Source organism: Rhinoderma darwinii, chromosome 3, assembly GCF_050947455.1.
Source record: "Rhinoderma darwinii isolate aRhiDar2 chromosome 3, aRhiDar2.hap1, whole genome shotgun sequence".
Classification (NCBI taxonomy): Eukaryota; Metazoa; Chordata; class Amphibia; order Anura; family Rhinodermatidae; genus Rhinoderma; species Rhinoderma darwinii.
The window spans coordinates 292,645,267-292,664,472 of record NC_134689.1 but is presented as its reverse complement, the minus strand read 5'-3'; positions in this window follow the sequence as shown (position 1 = coordinate 292,664,472).

Here is a 19,206-nt window from a genome sequence, read left to right as displayed (position 1 = left end):
CTTGTGCCGTAAAAAAGGGAATATTTGTTGTGTAGGGACGAGTAGGTGACCACACTTGATTAACCTGACCGGCAACTTATTTGTCTTTGTTAGGCCCCGGTTGCCATGGTAATCCCTCCCTCTGTCACACACCTCAGATACCGCAGTCGCTATTAGTCTTGGCATCTAAGGGGTTAAACTGCTAGAATCTGAGTTCAATCCGATCCTGGCATCAGCGGCAGGAGCCCAGCTGTGTATAGCAGACAAGCTTCTGCCGTTGATCTCGAGGGTACAGTGGCAGTACCCATGAATTCCGAGTGACGAATATATCCGTCACGTTGCAGAAACTAGCACCAGCTCGAGACGGATATATCCATCCCTCGAAGTTAAGGGGTTAGGCTGGGTTCACACAACCTATTTTCAGACGTAAACGAGGCGTATTATGCCTCGTTTTATGCCTGAAAATAGGGCTGCAATACGTCGGCAAACATCTGCCCATTCATTTGAATGGGTTTGCCGACGTACTGTGCACACAACCTGTAATTTACGCGTTGTCGTTTGACAGCTGTCAAGCGATGACGCGTAAATGGACTGCCTCGGCAAAGAAGTGCAGGGCACTTCTTTGCCACGTAATTTGAGCTGTTCTTCATTGAACTCAATGAAGCACAGCTCAAGATTTACGAGCGTCTCAGACGGCTCGCAAAATGCGAGGAGGAGCATTTACGTGTGAAACGAGGCAGCTGTTTTCTCTTGAAAACAGTCTGCCTTTTCACACGTAAATGACAGCTAGCGTGTGAACATACCCTTAAGTAGTCAAGAGGGTATGTTAACAGGGGTATTGGCATCCCACTACTAGTGCTTACAAATACAATATCCGCATTCTGTGTTGCACTTTTACAAGTACTCAATTCAGTTTGGCTGGTAATGGTACTGGCAACGTACTCTTCATTGCCACTAAGGCCATGTTCACATTGCATATGTTCAGGCAGAAAAATACGAGACTGATTTCAAGCGAAAACAGCCTCTGAATCATGTAGTTTTTGATGGGTTTTTTATTTTTGCAAGTGCCTTTGAAGTGTATTTTGAGGTGTATTTTCTAAGCAATTTTTTTAAGTGTCAATGGGAAAGAGTAATTATCTGGACTGGCAGTTAAAGTATCACTTCTCAACTGGCTTATATTCAGACCCTGAATCCTCCAAACTATCCTCGTCAGGGGAACAAAAAATGTCGGAAGGCTCTTTAGCGTTGTTACGTTTGTGAGCCTATTACTAACTATCTAATTAACATCAGTGTTAACGAGCTAAACCTAATGCATGTTGTAAAGTTACATATACACTCCTGAACAGTGAAATTGCAACACCAAGAAGGGCAAGACATAAGGTTATGCAAATAGAGGAAGTAGCAAGTGTCGCTAAGGTCTGCAATGATCAAATGTTCAAGCACCTAGCTCCAAACTGTGGCATGTGGGAGGGGCATAAAAGCCAGATTGCAAGCAAAGTTTTTCAGAAACATGAAACCTTAAAAATCGGAACAAGTGGTGCGGGATGATTGTGCAATGCCTCCTGTTCGTCGACGTGCCAGTTATCGCCACTTGTCGCAAACTGAGATGGACAGAATCCTTGAATTGCGAGACCTTGGTTTATCACTTTAGCAGATCGCTACGCACCTAGGCCGAGATGTCAGCATTGTTCAACGTTGCGTGTCCCGGAGGTTGGGAAAACAACAATGAACGGGAATGACAGCAAAAGGTGCGTGGGGGTGAACCTCTGCACGAAAGGATCGTCTGATTGGAAGAAGGGCTTGTAGTGATCCATTCTGTACTGCAAGTGAAATTGGATGTCACATCCAAAGCCTAAGGCGGCAACTAGTGTCGACACAAACCATCAGAAGGCGTTTGCACGACATTGGGCTACGAGACAGATGTCCAGCTCCAGCTGTTCCATTGACCCCACGCCACTGCTATCATAGGCTATTATGGTGCACAGCAAGATGGCAATAGAGGCTGGAATGGAGATCTATGCTCTTCAGCGATGAGTCACACTTCTGTCTGGAGACCACGTGCGACATGCCATGAAGAGGCCTTCACAAGGGAACATCACACCGGTCCTACTCCCAGGATTATGGTGTGGGGCGGCATAATGTATGGTAGCCAGACCCCTCTAGTCTTAATTTCAGGTACACAGCTTGGCGTTACATTGATTTGGTTGTGGAACCAGTGGTACAGCGATTTCTCCAAAGTGTTTTTCAAGAGGACTACACCAGGCCGCATGTTGTTTGTGCTACTGTGAGCAGCCTGCGTGGCCTAAACGTGCTACCATGGCTTGCAGCAGCTCCAGACTTGTCTCCCATCGAAAACATCTGGCACTTCATTGGTCGGCAATTGCAAAGGGAACAGTTAGCAGCCAATCTTGATGATTTGCATGCCCAAGTGCATTCAGCGTGGAATAACATTCCTCAGACAACCATTAATAACCTCCTTGAAAGCATGCCAAGGTGTGTAAGTGCGTGTGTTCATGCACGTGGCGCTCATACTCGATACTGAATAAATCAAGTTGTTTGGATTCTTTTGTTTCCATTTTTTTATCATTTGCATATTATTAATATGTTTATCGATCCTGTTTTGGAATTGTGAAAATCACAGGATCGATAAACATGTTAATAATATGCAAAAGTTTTTTTTTGCATTGACACCTCTTTGGACCAGAAATTGTCCCATTATTTTTGAGCCTGTGAAAATGGAGGGACTATGTAAAAAATGGCTGTAATACCTAAAGAGTTAGGGTATGTTCACACACACTAATTACGGACGTAATTCAGGCGTTTTTGCCCCGAATTACGTCCGAAAAATGCGGCTTGAAAGCGTTGACAAACATCTGCCCATTGAAAGCAATGGGCTGACGTTTGTCTGTTCACACGAGGCGTATATTTACGCGCCGCTGTCAAATGACGGCGCGTAAATAGACGCCCGCGTCAAAGAAGTGACCTGTCACTTCTTGGGGCGTAATTGGAGCCGTTATTCATTGACTCCAATGAAAAGCAGCGCCAATTACGTCCGTAATGGACGCGGTGCTCAAGCGCCTGCACATGCCGTTACGGCTGAAATTACGGGGATGTTTTCTTCTGAAAACATCCCCGTAATTTCAGCCGTTACGGACGCTGTCGTGTGAACATACCCTTAAAGTCCAAATTTCATGGGCATGGGCCGATAGTCTGCCAAACAAGCATTCATAAGAATGCTGGTTCCCATTGTTGGCATGTCAGCAATCAGCCTACAAACGAGTAACCTGCTCATTTGTCGGCGAATCACATCTTTAAGGCTGGGTTCATACATTGCGGTAAAAATGTGTTTTTTGCCACGAATCAAGACAAAAAAACGCATATTGATCACAATGTGAAAACTCAGCTATATGCAGCCTAAGGCCGGATTCACACGAGCGTTAGCGTTTTGCGCGCGCAAAAGGTCCATGAAAGCTCCGTGTGTCAGCAGCATATGATGCGTGGCTGCGTGATTTTCGTGCAGCCGCCATCATTATGACACTCTGTTTTTATGTTTGTAAACAGAAAAGCACAGTAGTCAAAACTATGAATGAAAACAGAAAAGCACCACGTGCTTTTCTGTTCACAAACATAAAAACAGAGTGTGATGTACGCGCGGCACACGGAAGTGTGTCCGTGTGCCGTGCACGGTTTTCACGCACTTCAATGGGTGCACGATGCATGAAAAATGGGCAAATATAGGACATGCCGTGAGTTTTACGCAGCGGACATATGCTGTGTGAAAATCACTGACAGTCTGAACGGCCCCATTGACTAACATAGGTCCGTGCGAGGCACGTGAAAATCACGCAAGTAGCACAGACGTATTATACGTTCGTCTGAATAAGCCCTAAAAATGTATCGCTGTCGGCAGTCCATTTCGCCTTGTAGAGGATGTGCTGCTGACAATATACAAACTGTATGGAAACCGAATGATCGTATTAATGATCGTTCATCAGTGGCGGATCCTCATATGGGCGGTTCGGGCGGCCGCCCGGGGCCCAAGGCTCCCAGGGGGCCCATAGCTGCCCAAACCGCACACAAGTTTAAAAAAACTCTCCAGGGCTGCTGCCGGCCGTATTCTAGCGGTTATCGGTTCCACGTACTGATGATGAAGAGGAGGAGGGGGGATGTGCAGGGGGAGTCAATTGCGGCCAGGGAACAGGGGCACAGCACATCAGCTGTAGAGAGCAGACTGTCAGAGATTGTGATGGGCAGGTGCTGGAGTCTCCCTGACAGTCTGCTCCTCTGTGCTGCTGTACACTCTCCCTCCTGTGTAAACCTCCAGCAGCTGCCTGATAACGGCAAAACTGAAACTAGAGGGTGAAGGACCTGTGGTGACGTCACAGTCACATGATTAAGGTCCTGGAGGCTGCTAGAGACAAGCACCGCAGAGGAAGAGGCGTGTGTGTGTGTGTGTGTTAGGCCTCATTTACACGAGCGTGTGCGTTTTGCGCAGGCAAAAAAACGCAGCGTTTAGCGTTTGCAAAAGGCACTTGACAGCTCCGTGTGTCATCAGTGTATGATGCGCGGCTGCGTGACTTTCGCGCAGCCGCCATCATAGAGATGAGGCAAGTCGACGTCAGTCACTGTCCAGGGTGCTGAAAGAGTTAACTGATCAGCAGTAACTCTTTCAGCACCCTCGACAGTGAATTCCGATCACAATATACACCAACCTGTGAATAAAAAAAAGACGTTCATACTTACCAAGAACTTCCTGCTTCCTCCAGTCCGGTCTCCCGGCCGTTGCCTTGGTGACGCGTCCCTCTCTTGTCATCCGGCCCCACCTCCCTGGATGACGCGGCAGTCCATGTGACCACTGCAGCCTGTGATTGGCTGCAGCCTGTGCTTGGCCTGTGATTGGCTGCAGCTGTCACTTGGACTGAATTGTCATCCCGGGAGGTCAGACTGGAGGAAGAAGCCGGGAGTTATCGGTAAGTCAGAACTTCTTCTTTTTTTTACACGTTCATGTATATTGTGATCGGAAGTCACTGTCCAGGGTGCTGAACCAGTTTAACTCCTGACGTCGCGAAATTTTTTTGCCGGGTTCGGTCAAAACGAGTTCGGCCGAACCCGGTGAAGTTCGGTGCGCTCATCTCTAATTTGATACTTCGTTTGGATGTTTGTAAACAGAAAAGCACGTGGTGCTTTTCTGTTTACATTCATCCTTTTGACAGCTCTTGCGCGAATCACGCAGTTCGCACGGAAGTGCTTCCGTGCGGCATGCGTGGTTTTCACGCACCCATTGACTTCAATGGGTGCGTGATGCGCGAAAAACGCACGATTATAGAACATGTCGTGAGTTTTACGCAACGCACTCGCGCTGCGCAAAAATCACGCATTGTCTGCACTGCCCCATAGAGTAATATAGGTGCGTACGACACGCGTGAAAAGCACGCGTGTATATTACGCTCGTTGAAATGAGGCCTCAATGTAAGTCTATATAGTGTGTGTGTGTGATAATGTAAGTCTATATAGTGTGTGCTGTGTATATAGTGTGTGCTGTGTATATAGTCTATATAGTGTGTGCTGTGTATATAGTCTATATAGTTTGTGCTGTGTTTATAGTGTCTATAATGTAAGTCTATATAGTGTGTTCGTGTAGTGTGTGTGGTTTGAATATATAGTGTGTGGTGTTAGTGTGAATTGTATATAGGGTGTTTAATTTCAATTTTTTTGTGTGCGAAATAACTTCCCACCCATAGAGCCCTCTGCAGTAAGTCAGATGCTCAGAACCCCCCCCTGCAGTATAATCTCCTCCATAGAGCCCTCAGTAGTTATTATACTGCAGGGGGGGGGGGGGTCAGAGTGTTTGATTGACTGTTGAGGGTTCTACAGGGGAATAACTCCTTCCCCCCCCCCCAGAGCCATAAGGGCGGATTTACACGAACGTGTAATAAGTCCGTGCAACGCGTGTGCTTTTCACGTGCATCGCACGGACCTATGCAAGTCTATGGGGCAGTGCAGACTGTCAGTGATTTTTGCGCAGCGTGAGTCCGCTGCGTAAAACTCACGACATGTCCTATATTTCTGCGTTTTTCACGCATCACGCACCCATTGAAGTCAATGGGTGCGTGAAAATCATGCATGCCACACGGAGGCAACTCCGTGGGACGTGCGTGATTTGCGCAACAGCAGGCAAACTATGATTGCAAACAGAAAAGCACCACATGCTTTTCTGTTTACAAACATACAAACAGAGTGTCATAATGATGGCGGCTGCGCGAAAGGCATGCAGCCGCGCATCATATGGTGATGACACACGGAGCTGTTAAGTGCCTTTTGCGCTCGCAAAACGGCACATTTTTCGCGTGTCAAATGTTCTAATCGGTGGGGGTCCGGGCACTGAGACCCCACCAATCGCTGAAACAAAGTGGCAGAAGCGCTCAGGTGAGTGCTGTGCCACTTTGTTTCTGATCGTCTTTCATCTGATAGCCGAGCATGCGGTGTATGGACACAACAGAAAGTCTATGAGTCCGTGCACCGCGCCGAGGAAAGACAATCAGAAATGAAGTGGAACAGTGCTCACCCAGGCACTCCTGCTGCTTTGTTTTAGTGATCGGTGGTGATCTCAATGCTGGGACCCCCATCGATCAAAACTTCTGACATATCACTCTCTCTATGACATGCCAAATGTTTTTTAAAAGTTTAGTTACCCCTTGGGGAATTAATTTATTGGTTTGCGTTAATGTATGGGCCAGGGTCTTAATTTGCTTAGGGGTCTGGGGTATAAGACAATTTATGGTGTTTATTTCTGAATTTTTATGGTGCTATAGACGCTGAAAATGGCTACAGAATCAACGGGAAAAGATTTCTCATCAGGAAACTCTGCAGTCATCAGGAGAAGTCGCCATAACGGTCTGTGTCAGATGGAGAAGAAAAGAGAACGACCCATCAGTGAAGACATCACCTGTGAGTCATTGCATTTATAGATCTGTCACCTCTCCTAACATGTCTGTTATCGGTAATCCTTGTATTCCACATAAAGTCTTTGTGTACCCAGGACTAATAGACAAATTCGTGTTACCATTATCCTTGTCAGGAGGATGTCTCCCTGCACAGTGTGATACTGTCAGCGATGGTTGGAGACTGTCAGTATGTAGGGACACAGCCCTTTGACAAGGTGAATCGTAGCACTCATTTGTCAATGCTCACACAGAAAGGTGGTGTTTAATATAGACATGACGTGGCAGGGCGGTGGTGGAGAAGGGGGCCCAAGCTTGTGGAACAGCCCAGGGCATATGGTCTACTTAATCCGCCACTGTCGTTCATCCCCATACAATTTGCATTGGCCCATAATAAAGGCATGACATTTTATTAAACCTATTGACTATATAAAAAACGTCTGTAATTCCTAAACAGTTGATACAATATTTTTGTTAAACATCTTGAATTAAAGCTGAAAATCTCCACTTCTATCACATCTTCACTGCCTTATTTAAAATCCATTTTTGAGGTGTACAGTGGAAAAATCATGACAATTGCGTCACTGTCCAAATACAGTACGGCATCATTTACACGAGCGTAATATGCGCGCATGCTTTTCACGCGTGTCGTATGCACCTATATTAGGCTATGGGGCAGTGCAGACAGTGCGTGAGTTTTGCGCAGCGCGAGTGTGTTGCGTAAAACTCACGACATGTCCTTTCTTTGTGCGCTGTTCGCGCATCACGCACCCATTGAAGTCAATGGGTGCGTGAAAACCACGCATGCCGCACGGAAGTGCGTGGTTCGCGCAACAGCTGTCAAACTCTAAATGTAAACAGAAAAGCACCACGTGCTTTTCTGTTTACAAACATTCAAACGGAGTGTCATAATGATGGCGGCTGAGCGAAAATCACGCAGCCGTACATCATACACTGATGACACACGCAGCTGTTAAGTGCCTTTTGCGCACGCAAAACGCCGCGTTTTTTGCGTGCACAAAACGCACACGCTCATGTAAATCAGGCCTACTTCTGAGCCTAACTGTTTATACACACACTACTACCGTGTTTCCCCGATAGTAAGACACCCCCGATTGTAAGACGTATCGGGGGTTTCAGGGGGGTCGGCTAATATAAGCCGTACCCCGAAAGTAAGACATATGTCTTACTTTCGGGGAAACACGGGGGTATTGCCGCCTCCTGCCCACTTCCGCGCCGCCCCCCTCTCCATACGTCTCCATCAGCGGCAGGAGCACGGCTGTTATACACAGCCTGGCTCCTGCTGCAACTGCCGGAATCGAAGCGCGCGCCGATTCCGGCAGTTTAACCCATTAAATGCCGCTGTCAATAGTGACAGCGGCATTTAATGTGTTTGACAGAGGGGGGAGCTCCCTCTGTCACCCGATCGGCGCCCCCGCAAACAAATCGCTGGTCGCCGTCGGGTTTCCATGACAGCCGGGGGTCTAACAAAGACCCCCAGGTCTGCCTTCAGCATCTGCCTGTTAGGCGATGCCGGAGGCATGACCTAATAGGTTGCCTGTCAGTTTTACACTGACAGGCAATAATGCTTCGGTATACTAAGTATACCAAAGCATTATATATGCGATCGGCACATCGCATAGTGAAGTCCCCTGGTGGGACTAAAAAAAAAAATGTAAAACAGTTAAATAAAGTTTGTGAAAAAAAAAAAAAAAAAAAATTCGACAATTTTTTTCCAATATAAGACATACCCCGAAAGTAAGACATAGTGGGGCTTTTGGGGATAAAAAGAAAGTAAGACACTGTCTTACTTTCGGGGAAACACGGTATATCTTATGTGCACTAACTAGCTAGATACCTTAGTCTAGGATAATGTATCAGGAGATGTATCAGTCTTTTCTTTAAACCTTTACTTCCTTTTGGATCCAGTTCTGGCTTTTGGCTAAAAAAAAAATTAGTTAAAGGGAATGTGTTGCCAGCAAAACATGTTTTTTTTTTTAGTTAAACAATTAGTGTATAGGTGATTAAACATTGTTCTAATTTTTTTTTTTTTTTTCACGAGTCAGGAAATATTATAAATTGGATTCAATTGGATTCTAATTTATAATATTTGCTGGTCACTAGATGGAGCCATTCCCAAAATTGCAGCATTGCATGTGGTAAAGCAACCACATTGCTTTATGCTGCAAAATTGGGTAAAAAGCCCTCGCTCTAGTGAGCTCTCAGCATCCCCCCCTCCTTTATCCTGGCTAGTGCCGGGAGAAACGAGGGGTTTGAACGGTCTAACCTCCTACACTGTGTGTCGCCATTTTTTGAGCTAACACACAGTGTAGAAGGTTTACATACAGTAGTAAACACACACTGAAACACAAACATACATAGAAATCCCTTACCTGCTCCAGTCGCCGCCGCTCCCTCCGGTCCATCCGCTCCGTCTGCTGCCGCTGCTCCATGTGCACAAGTCCGGAAGCCGCGACCGGAAGTAGTAATCTTACTGTCCGGCCGCGAATTCCGGTCCACAGGAAAATGGCGCCGGACGGCGCGCATTTCAAATTGAACTGTGTGGGAGCGGCGCATGCGCCATTCCCACACAGCGGCGTACATGTTAGTGGATTGAACGGGCCCCGTTCGCAGTCCCTATGGGACTGGAGCTGCCGTATTCCATGTCTGTATGTGTCGTTAATCGACACATACAGAAATGGAAAAAAAATGGCAGCCCCCATAGGGAAGAAAAAGTGTAAAAATAAGAAAAAGTAACACACAAACACACAAATTAATCCAAACGTTTTTAATAAAGCACTAACATCTTTAACATATTAAAAAAAAATGTGTGGTGACATTGTTCCTTTAAAGGCTGTGTTCACATGTCGCAGTTTTGCAGTGGTTCGCAGCAAAAACGGCAACATGTGAACACAGCCAAAAACGTAATGAAACTGTGTGTGTGATCCTGGCCTAATAATTATAATAATACCCTAAGGACCTGTCCACATCTGCGTTGAAGGGTCTGTTGGAGGCCTTCGTCACAGATCTGGCCCAAAATACCAGAAAAAAACAGCGCAGCATGCGGCGCTATTGTTTTTGGTCAAACGACGCACACCATGAAAACTCAACATGACCCATTAAAGTCAATGGGTTCCGTCGGGCGCCGATAATGTCCGTCATTCAACGGAATCAGGGTGTCCGGTGTTCTGCTCCTCTGACGGAGCAGAGCAACGGAAACACAGATGCAGATGTGAACAGGACCTAACTTACTATTAATTAAAGTTAGAGTTTTTGTGTTTCTTTTTTTTATACAATTTTTATAAGAGGAAACACTGTTCTCAGGTGAGGTAGATCGTGCTGGGTTTTATAAAATTGTATAACTTCTAATGATCGCTATTACAGGCTGTCACAGTGATCTCATGCCCAGAGACCATGCGGATTGGTCTCCAGGTTATTCTCTGTGAATCAAGCTGTTTAGCAACTGCCCACAGAGGTTACTGGTGCCTTGGGGAGGTGGCACCACGAGGATCAAAGCTCTGTTCATGTATGGCGGCTTAGGGTTATAAGCCGGTCACTGCGATGTACATTTTCGTACAGCAGTCAGCAACTAGCTACTGTAACTCTCTACTGAGGATATTACAAATGCTCATTGAAGCCTAAAATGGAAAAAAAATAAATGACGTTGCATTTGAATCTTATTGCAGTTGAATATGTCACTCCCACTTAATACATTTAGCATCTCAAAAAACTACTTATGGTATGTTCACGGCCTACAAATCGGAAGCAGAACGCCTCCAAACATCTGGCCATTGTTTTTAAAAACGGCCACGTAAAAAAAACAGCTGCGAAAAAGAAGTGCATGTCACTTCTTGAGCCGTTTTTGGAGCCGTTTTTCATTGACTCTATAGAAAAACGTCTGTAAAAAACACAGCGAAAAACACGAGTTTGCTTAAAAAACTGCTGAAAATCAGGAGCTGTTTTCCCTTGAATACAGCTCCCTATTTTCAGATATTTTTTAGTAAGAGTGTGCACATACCCATACACTTAAGGTTTCCTTGTGAAGGCTGTTAAAACAAGGGCCGTTACACGGACGCATGTATTTCAATGGGGCCGTTCACATGCCTGTTGTTTCAACGGACCGTTGAAAAATAGAATATGTCCTATTTTCTTCAGTTTTCACGGATCCCTCCATAGACTCAAGTCTATGGGGATCCGTGAAAATGGGGCCCGAGCTGGTACAACGTGGATGTGAAAAACGGACGTTTTTTACATCCGAGTTTCCCCACGATCGTCTGAATAAGGCCTAAAACTATGGAAAAGGTTGTACACTTATTGAGCAAAGGTCGGAGCTGAACCAATTGTATTAAATACATAAGTCCTTTAACCCCTTAACGACCAAGGACGAAAATGAACGTCATGGTCGGCTGCTAGTTCCCGCACCATGACGTTCATTTTCGTCCGCATTTCAAACTGTCACTCTGTGTAAACACAGAGTGACAGACCCGCGCTGACAGTTGTCCCCGACAGCTGAGACATCAGTCTTGCCGGACAGCGGACCATCGCCGCTGATTTCGGCAGTTAACCCCTTAAGTGCGGCGACGGATTGCCGTCGCCGCATTTAAGTGGTTTGAAGCACATCAGCAGCCCCCACGAAGTGATCGTGGGGGCTACCGATGCTTGTCACGGCAATCGGAGGTCAGATAATGACCTCCGGGTTGCCATGCACGGAAGCCTCGGAGGAACAGCCTCCGGCCGTTCCTCCTCTGCTTCTTGTCAGTGTGACAGTCACGTCACAATGACAGTTAGAGTACATCACACTACGTGTGTAGTGTAATGTACTCTAGCAGCGATCAAAGCTGCAAGACTAAGTGTCCCCTAGTGGGACAAGTTAAAAAAGTAAAAAAAAGTAATAAAAATGTTTTAAAAAAAGTGTAAAAATAAAAGTTATAAGTTATATAAACACAAAATGCTTTTTTTCCTATAATAAGACTTATTATAGAAAAAAAATGAACACGTTAAAAAAGTACACATATTTGGTATCACCGCGTTCGTAACGAACCCAACTATAAAACTATAATGTTGTTTTTCCCGCACGATGAACACCCCAAAAAAAATCTATAAAAAACTACGACAGAATCGCAATTTTTTGGGTCACCACCGCTCCCTAAATAAAGAATAAAAAGTGATCAAAAAGTCGCATGTACCCGAAAATAGTACCAATAAAAACTTCTATCCGTCCCGCAAAAAACAAGCCCTTACACAGCTTTTTTGACTAAAAAATTATGGCTCTCTGAATATGGTGACACAGAAATTTTTTTTTTTATAAATAAGTCATTTTATTGCGCAAACGCTAAAAAAAAGGACCAAACCTATATACATATGGTATCGCCGTAACCGTACCAACCCGCAGAATAAAGTAAAAATGTCATTTATAGCGTACGGTGAGCGCCACAAAAAGAAAACCTAAAAAACGGTGTCAGAATTCCTGTTTTTTGCTCAGGATTGCAAAAAAATTGAATAAAAAGTGATCAAAAAAAATCGCATGTACCCCAAAATGGTACCAATGAAAACTACAGATTGTCCCGCAACAAATAAGCCTTCACACCACTCTATTGATGGAAAAATAAAAAAGTTATGGCTCTTGGAAAGCGGGGAGTGAAAATCTAAAATATGAAAGCAAAAAATGGATCAGTCCTGAAAGGGTTAATTCATTTCTAATGAAAAAACGTATGACAACATGTTGGGTATTTCCGTACTCGGGAGAAATTGCTTTATAAAAAAATGGTTGTTTTTTTCCTCCTTTATCCCTTGTGAAAATGAGAAAATGCAACATTTTAGTGGAAAAAATGTTGATATTAATTTTCGCGCCCTAATTCTAATAAACTCTGCAAAAGACCCGTGGGGTCTAAATGCTCACTATACCCCTAGAAAAATTCCTTGAAGGTTTTTCCAAAATGGGGTCACTTTTGGTGGGTTTCCACTGTTTTGGTCCCTCCAGTGCATTGCAAATGCGACATGGCACCGAAAACCATTCCAGCAAAATCATAAATCCAAATGGCGCTCCTTCCCTTCTGAGGCCTGCTGTGGGTCCAAACAGCAGTTTATTACCACATATGGGGTATTGTCGTAATCGGGAGACATTGCTTTACAAATGTTGGGGTGCATTTTCTTCGTTATTCCTTGTAAATAATAAAATTTTCTATGTTGTTTCAGAAAAAAAGTACATTTTAATTCTTACAGACTAATTTCAATATATTTAGCGAAAAACCTGTGTGGTCAAAATGCTAACTATACCCCTAGATAAATACCTTAAGGGGTCTAGTTTTCGAAATGGGGTCGTTTATGGGGAGTTTCTATCATTCTGGCAGCTCAAAGCTTCTCCAAATGTACATTGGGGCCTAAAACATTTTCAAGCAAAATATGAGTCCTGAAAGCCTCCGGGTGCTCCCTTCCTTTTGGGTCCTGCCGTGTGTCCAGGCAGCGCATTAGGGCCACAATGTTGGTATTTTTGAAAACAGGAGAAAGAGGGTGATAGATTTTGGGGTGTGTTTCTTCATTTTCATGTTCGCTTTACAAAGAAATCGGCCTTCAAACTAATACTTTTATGAAAAAAGTGAAATTATTATTTTTTTCACCTGATATGCATTAAATTTAGCAAAGAACTGTGTGGTCAAAACACTTACTATACACCTAAATAATTACGTTATGGGGTCTAGTTTTCTAAATGGGGTCGTTTATGGGGAGTTTCTATCGTTCTGGCAGCTCAAAGCCTCTCCAAATGTACAGTGGGGCCTAAAACATTTTCAAGCAAAATATGAGTCCTGAAAGCCTCCGGGTGCTCCCTTCCTTTTGGGTCCTGCCGTGTGTCCAGGCAGCGCATTAGGGCCACAATGTTGGTATTTTTGAAAACAGGAGAAACAGGGTGATAGATTTTGTGGTGTGTTTCTTCATTCTCATGGTCGCTTTACAAAGAAATTGGTCTTCAAACTGATACTTTTATGAAAAAAAGTGACATTTTTTTTTTTTCACCTGCTATGTATTAAATTTAGCAAAAAACTGTGGAGTCAAAATACTTACTATACCCTTAGGTAAATACCTTAAGGGGTCTAGTTTTCTAAATGGGGTCATTTGTGGGGGTTTCCACCATTCTGACACCTATGAGCCTCTGAAAACCTGGCTTGGTGCAGGAAAACAAAATGTACTTCAAAATTTATAAAATTATTATTCAATTTGTAAGTCCTCTAAATTGCTGAAAATTTATTTTATTTTTTCAAAAGTGCTGCCAAAATGGAGTAAAGAGATAGAAATATATATTTAATTTAAAAAATTGTACAGTATGTGTGTACATATGTGACATATTGCAGTTAAAAATAGGGGAAAATGGTAATTTTTACAAAATTTCTTCCATTTTTCTATTTTTTAATTAATTTCCGCAAATCGTATCAGTCTACTTTTACCACTAAAATAAAGTACAACATGTGACGAAAAAACAATGTCAGAATTACTTGGATATTCAAAACTTTCACAGAGTAAGGCTGGGTTCACACGTGGCGGAATTTCACTTAAATTCCGCTGCGGACACTCCGCAGCGTTAATCCGCAGCGGAGCCGTTTCTGCATTGACTTCCACTTCTATTTAGAAGTGTTCGTTTAGACGATGCGTAACATTCCGCTGCGGAGCATAGGCTGCGGAGCGGAATTTGGTGTCCGCAGCATGCTCTGTCTGTTGCGGAGCAGTGGCGGACTCATGGCGGAATTTCTCCATTGACTTCAATGGAGATTCTAAGTTCCGCAATGAAGTCCGCAGCTGTCATGCACATGTTATGTGTGCTGCGGATGCGTCTTGCTTTTTTGCCATGACATTTCTTCATTCTGGCTGGACCTATGTATTTCTAGGTCTACAGCCAGACTGAGGAAGTCAATGGGGCTCCCGTAATGACGGGAGCGTTGCTAGGAGACGTCTGTAAATAGTCACTGTCCAGGGTGCTGAAAGAGTTAAGCGATCGGCAGTAACTGTTTCTGCACCCTGGACAGTGACTACCGATCACAATATACAGCAACCTGTAAAAAAATATAAGTTCATACTTACCGAGAACTCCCTGCTTCTGTCTCCAGTCCGGCCTCCCAGGATGACGTTTCAGTCTAAGTGACGGCTGCAGCCAATCACAGGCCAAGCACAGGCTGCAGCGGTCACATGGACTGGCGCGTCATCCAGGGAGGTCGAGCTGGATGCCGAAAGAGGGGCGCGTCACCAAGACAACGGCCGGTAAGTATGAAATTCGTTTACTTTCACTAGGGAAAGTGCTGTCCCTTCTCTCTATCCTGCACGGAGAAGGGAAGCACTTTTCCCGCAGTCCGCAGCAGCTAGTCCGCATCAATTTACTGCACATTTTGTGCAGATCCGGAGCAGAATCTGCAACGCAGATTCTGTGCGGCATTGATGCGGACAGTTGCGGAGGAAATCCGCCACGTGTGGTCATGCCCTTATTCTCTGATAAAGTCAGACATACCAGATTTGACAAATCTGGCTTGGTCATTAAGGTACAAACATGCCCGGTCATTAAGGGGTTAAACACAATCAGCCTGTCGCACTAGCTACATTCTCTATAATCAAGCACATGCTTTCAGCCAGGGGCAGGATGAGGACGCCATTGAGGAGTGATTTATGGGGGGGGAAAAAATAGATAAAGGGTAGGTTCACACAGTGCAGAGTTTTCATGCATTTTCAAACCAGAACCAGAATTATATCTAGGACGGAAGACACTATAATGCTTTCCTTTATATATTTCTTCTGTTTAGATTCTGTTCCTGTTTTTGGCAAAAAAAATTAGATGAAAAATCTGCATCAGATATGTACTGTGTGAACAAGGCCTTAGTGTATACGCTGCAGATTTTTCGTACCTATTTGCGGGCGGACAATCCATGGTGTATAAGGATATGTGCCCACACAAACTCAAAAACATCTGAAAATAGCTCCTGATTTTCAGAAGTTTTTTAAGCCACTCGCGATTTTCGTGGCATTTTTTTACAGCCGTTTTTGGAGCTTTTTTTCTATAGAGTCTATGAAAAACTGCTCCAAAAACGGCTGAAGAAGTGATATGCACTTCTTTTTCGAGGCTGTTTTTTTACGCGCCTGTTTTGAAAAACTACTGCGAAAAAAACAGCCCGTCGGAACAGAACACCGTTTTCCCATTGAAATCAATGGGCAGATGTTTGGAGGCGTTCTGCTTCCGATTTTTCAGCTCTTTTTCAGGACTTTTACGGCACTGCGTGTGAACATACCCTTAGGCACGGCCAGACGTTGCGGAATTGCTGTGGAATTCCACTGCGGACAATCCGCAGTGGAATTCTCCAGCGGACGTTTTTTACAGTTGTTTCAATACATTTTTAGGCACGTTAGTTCAGACGTTGCGGCAAACTCCGCTGCGGACCATAGGCTGTGGTGCAGAATTTTCCCTCCACAGCATGCACTGTTTGTTGCGGAGAAGCAGCGGAATTTCACTGCGGATTACAGCCTTTGCAATGCAAATACTGAAATCTGTGGCAAGTCCGCTGTGATATCTGCAACGTCTGAATTACCTGTCAAATATGCAAATGTTGGTGCAGATTCGTTGCGTAATTGCCCCAAATCTGCACCATTTGCAGCGGAAAAACTCTGCCACGTGTGAACATGCCCTTACAGTAGCAGCCAAGTGGATGAGATTTTAACAAATGTCATCCACACACTGCAAGAAAACACTTAGAGGCTCTGTCACCACATTATAAGTGGCCTATCTTCTACATAATGTGATCGGCGCTGTAATGTAGATTACAGCAGTGTTTTTTATTTAGAAAAACGATACATTTTGACGGAGTTATGACCTATTTTAGCTTTATGCTAATGACTTTCTTAATGATCAACTGGGCGTGTTTTTACTTTTTGACCAAGTGGGCATTGTGGAGAGAAGTGTATGACGCTTACCAATCAGCGTCATACACTTCTCTCCATTCATTTACTCTGCACATAGTGATCCTGCGTTGTTCACTATGTGCAGCCACATACACACATTAACGTTACTGAAGTGTCTTGAGAGTGAATAGACATTCCCTCTAACCAGGACGCGATGTCTATTCACAATCCCGACACTTCGGTAACGTTTGTGTGGGACTTACAGCACAGCACAACGAGATCACGCTGTGCTGTCATTTACAGCGTGATCTCGCGAGATCACACTTGCTGTCATTAAGTCCCACACAGAGGTTAGCGAAGTGTCGGGATTGTGAATAGACATCGCGTCCTGGCTGGAGGGAATGTCTATTCACTCTCAAGACACTTCAGTAACGTTAATGTGTGAGTAAGTGACAGCACATAGTGAACAATGCAGGATCACTATGTGCTGATTACATGAATGGAGAGAAGTGTATGATGCTGATTGGTCACTGATTAATAATAATAATAATAATCTTTATTTATATAGCGCCAACATATTACGCAGCACTTTACAATTTAGAGGGAACATGAAACAAACAATATCAGACATTACATAGTGACAAAGTTCATTTACAATTCAAACCTGGGGAGTGAGGACCCTGCTCGCAAGAGCTTACAATCTATGAGGACATAAGGGAGACACAAAGTGTAATAGTGTTTGTTCTGTACAATGGTCCGGCCATTTTTATACACATGCGGTGGTAACATAAAGCTGCATGAGCCGGTCACCAGCCAGTATCCGTGTATGACGGACATGAAGAGAAGGAGTGTGAGGGAATCTTATTCTGATGACTAATCTAAATGGAGGGCCATGGAAAGGAGTCAGATTAGGGAATGTTATAGGCCTGTCTAAATAGATGTGTTTTCAGGGCACGTTTAAAACTGTGGATATTGGGAATTAATCTGATTGTCTGGGGTAGCACATTCCAGAGGACGGGTGCAGCACGAGAGAAATCCTGGAGACGGGAGTGGGAGGTTCGGATTATGGAGGATTTTAATCTAAGGTCGTTGGCAGAACGTAGAGCCCGAGTAGGGTGGTAGACAGAGATGAGGGAGGAGATGTAAGGAGGTGCAGCACTGTGGAGAGCTTTGTGGGTGAGAGTAATAAGTTTGAATTTTATTCGGAAGGGGATGGGCAACCAGTGCAGTGACTGGCACAGATTAGAGGCATTGGTGTAGCGGTTGGTCATAAAGATGAGCCTGGCTGCTGCATTGAGGATAGATTGGAGAGGGGAGAGTTTAGTGAGGGGAAGACCGACTAGTAATGAGTTACAGTAGTCAAGACGAGAGTGAATCAGAGCAACAATGAGAGTTTTGGCAGTTTCCTCCGTAAGAAAAGAGCGGATTCTGGAGATGTTTTTGAGGTGAAAATGACAGGAGCGTGAAAGTGATTGTATGTGAGGAGTAAAGGAAAGATCTGAGTCAAAAATAACCCCGAGACAGCGGGCGTGCTGCTTAGGAGTTATGATAGTGCCACACACAGAGATGGAGACATCAGGTTTAGGGAGGTTAGTAGATGGTGGGAACACAAGGAGCTCAGTTTTAGAAAGATTCAGTTTCAGATAGAGAGAGGACATGATGTTAGAGACAGCGGACAGACAATCACTGGTGTTCTGTATTAGAGCAGGGGTGATGTCACGGGAAGAGGTATATAATTGGGTGTCATCAGCGTAGAGATGGTACTGGAAGCCAAATCTGCTGATGGTTTGTCCAATAGGAGCTGTGTAGAGAGAAAAGAGGAGCGGACCTAGGACTGATCCCTGAGGAACCCCGATATCAAGGGGAAGAGGAGAAGAAGTGGAACCAGCAAATGACACACTGAATGAGCGGTCAGAGAGATAGGAGGAAAACCAAGAGAGAGCCGCGTCCTTGAGGCCAATAGAGTGGAGCATGTTAAGTAGGAGTTTGTGGTCTACAGTGTCAAAGGCTGCAGAGAGATCCAAAAGAATCAGGAGAGAGGATTTACCGTCCGATTTAGCCGCCAAGAGATCATTTGAGACTTTAGTAAGGGCAGTTTCTGTGGAGTGTAGAGTGCGGAAACCAGATTGTAAGGGGTCAAGAATGGAGTTAGCAGAGAGATAGCGGATAAGGCGAGAGTAGACCAAGCGTTCCAGGAGTTTGGAGATGAAGGGCAGATTAGAGACTGGTCGGTAGTTGGCAGCGCTGGATGGGTCAAGAGTTGGTTTTTTCAATAATGGGTTTATAATGGCATGTTTAAAAGCGGAGGGAAAGATACCAGAGGAAAGAGAGAGGTTAAATATTTTAGTGAGGTGACTAGTGACAGCTGGGGAGAGGGACTGGAGGAGGTGTGAGGGGACAGGATCACTAGGGCAGG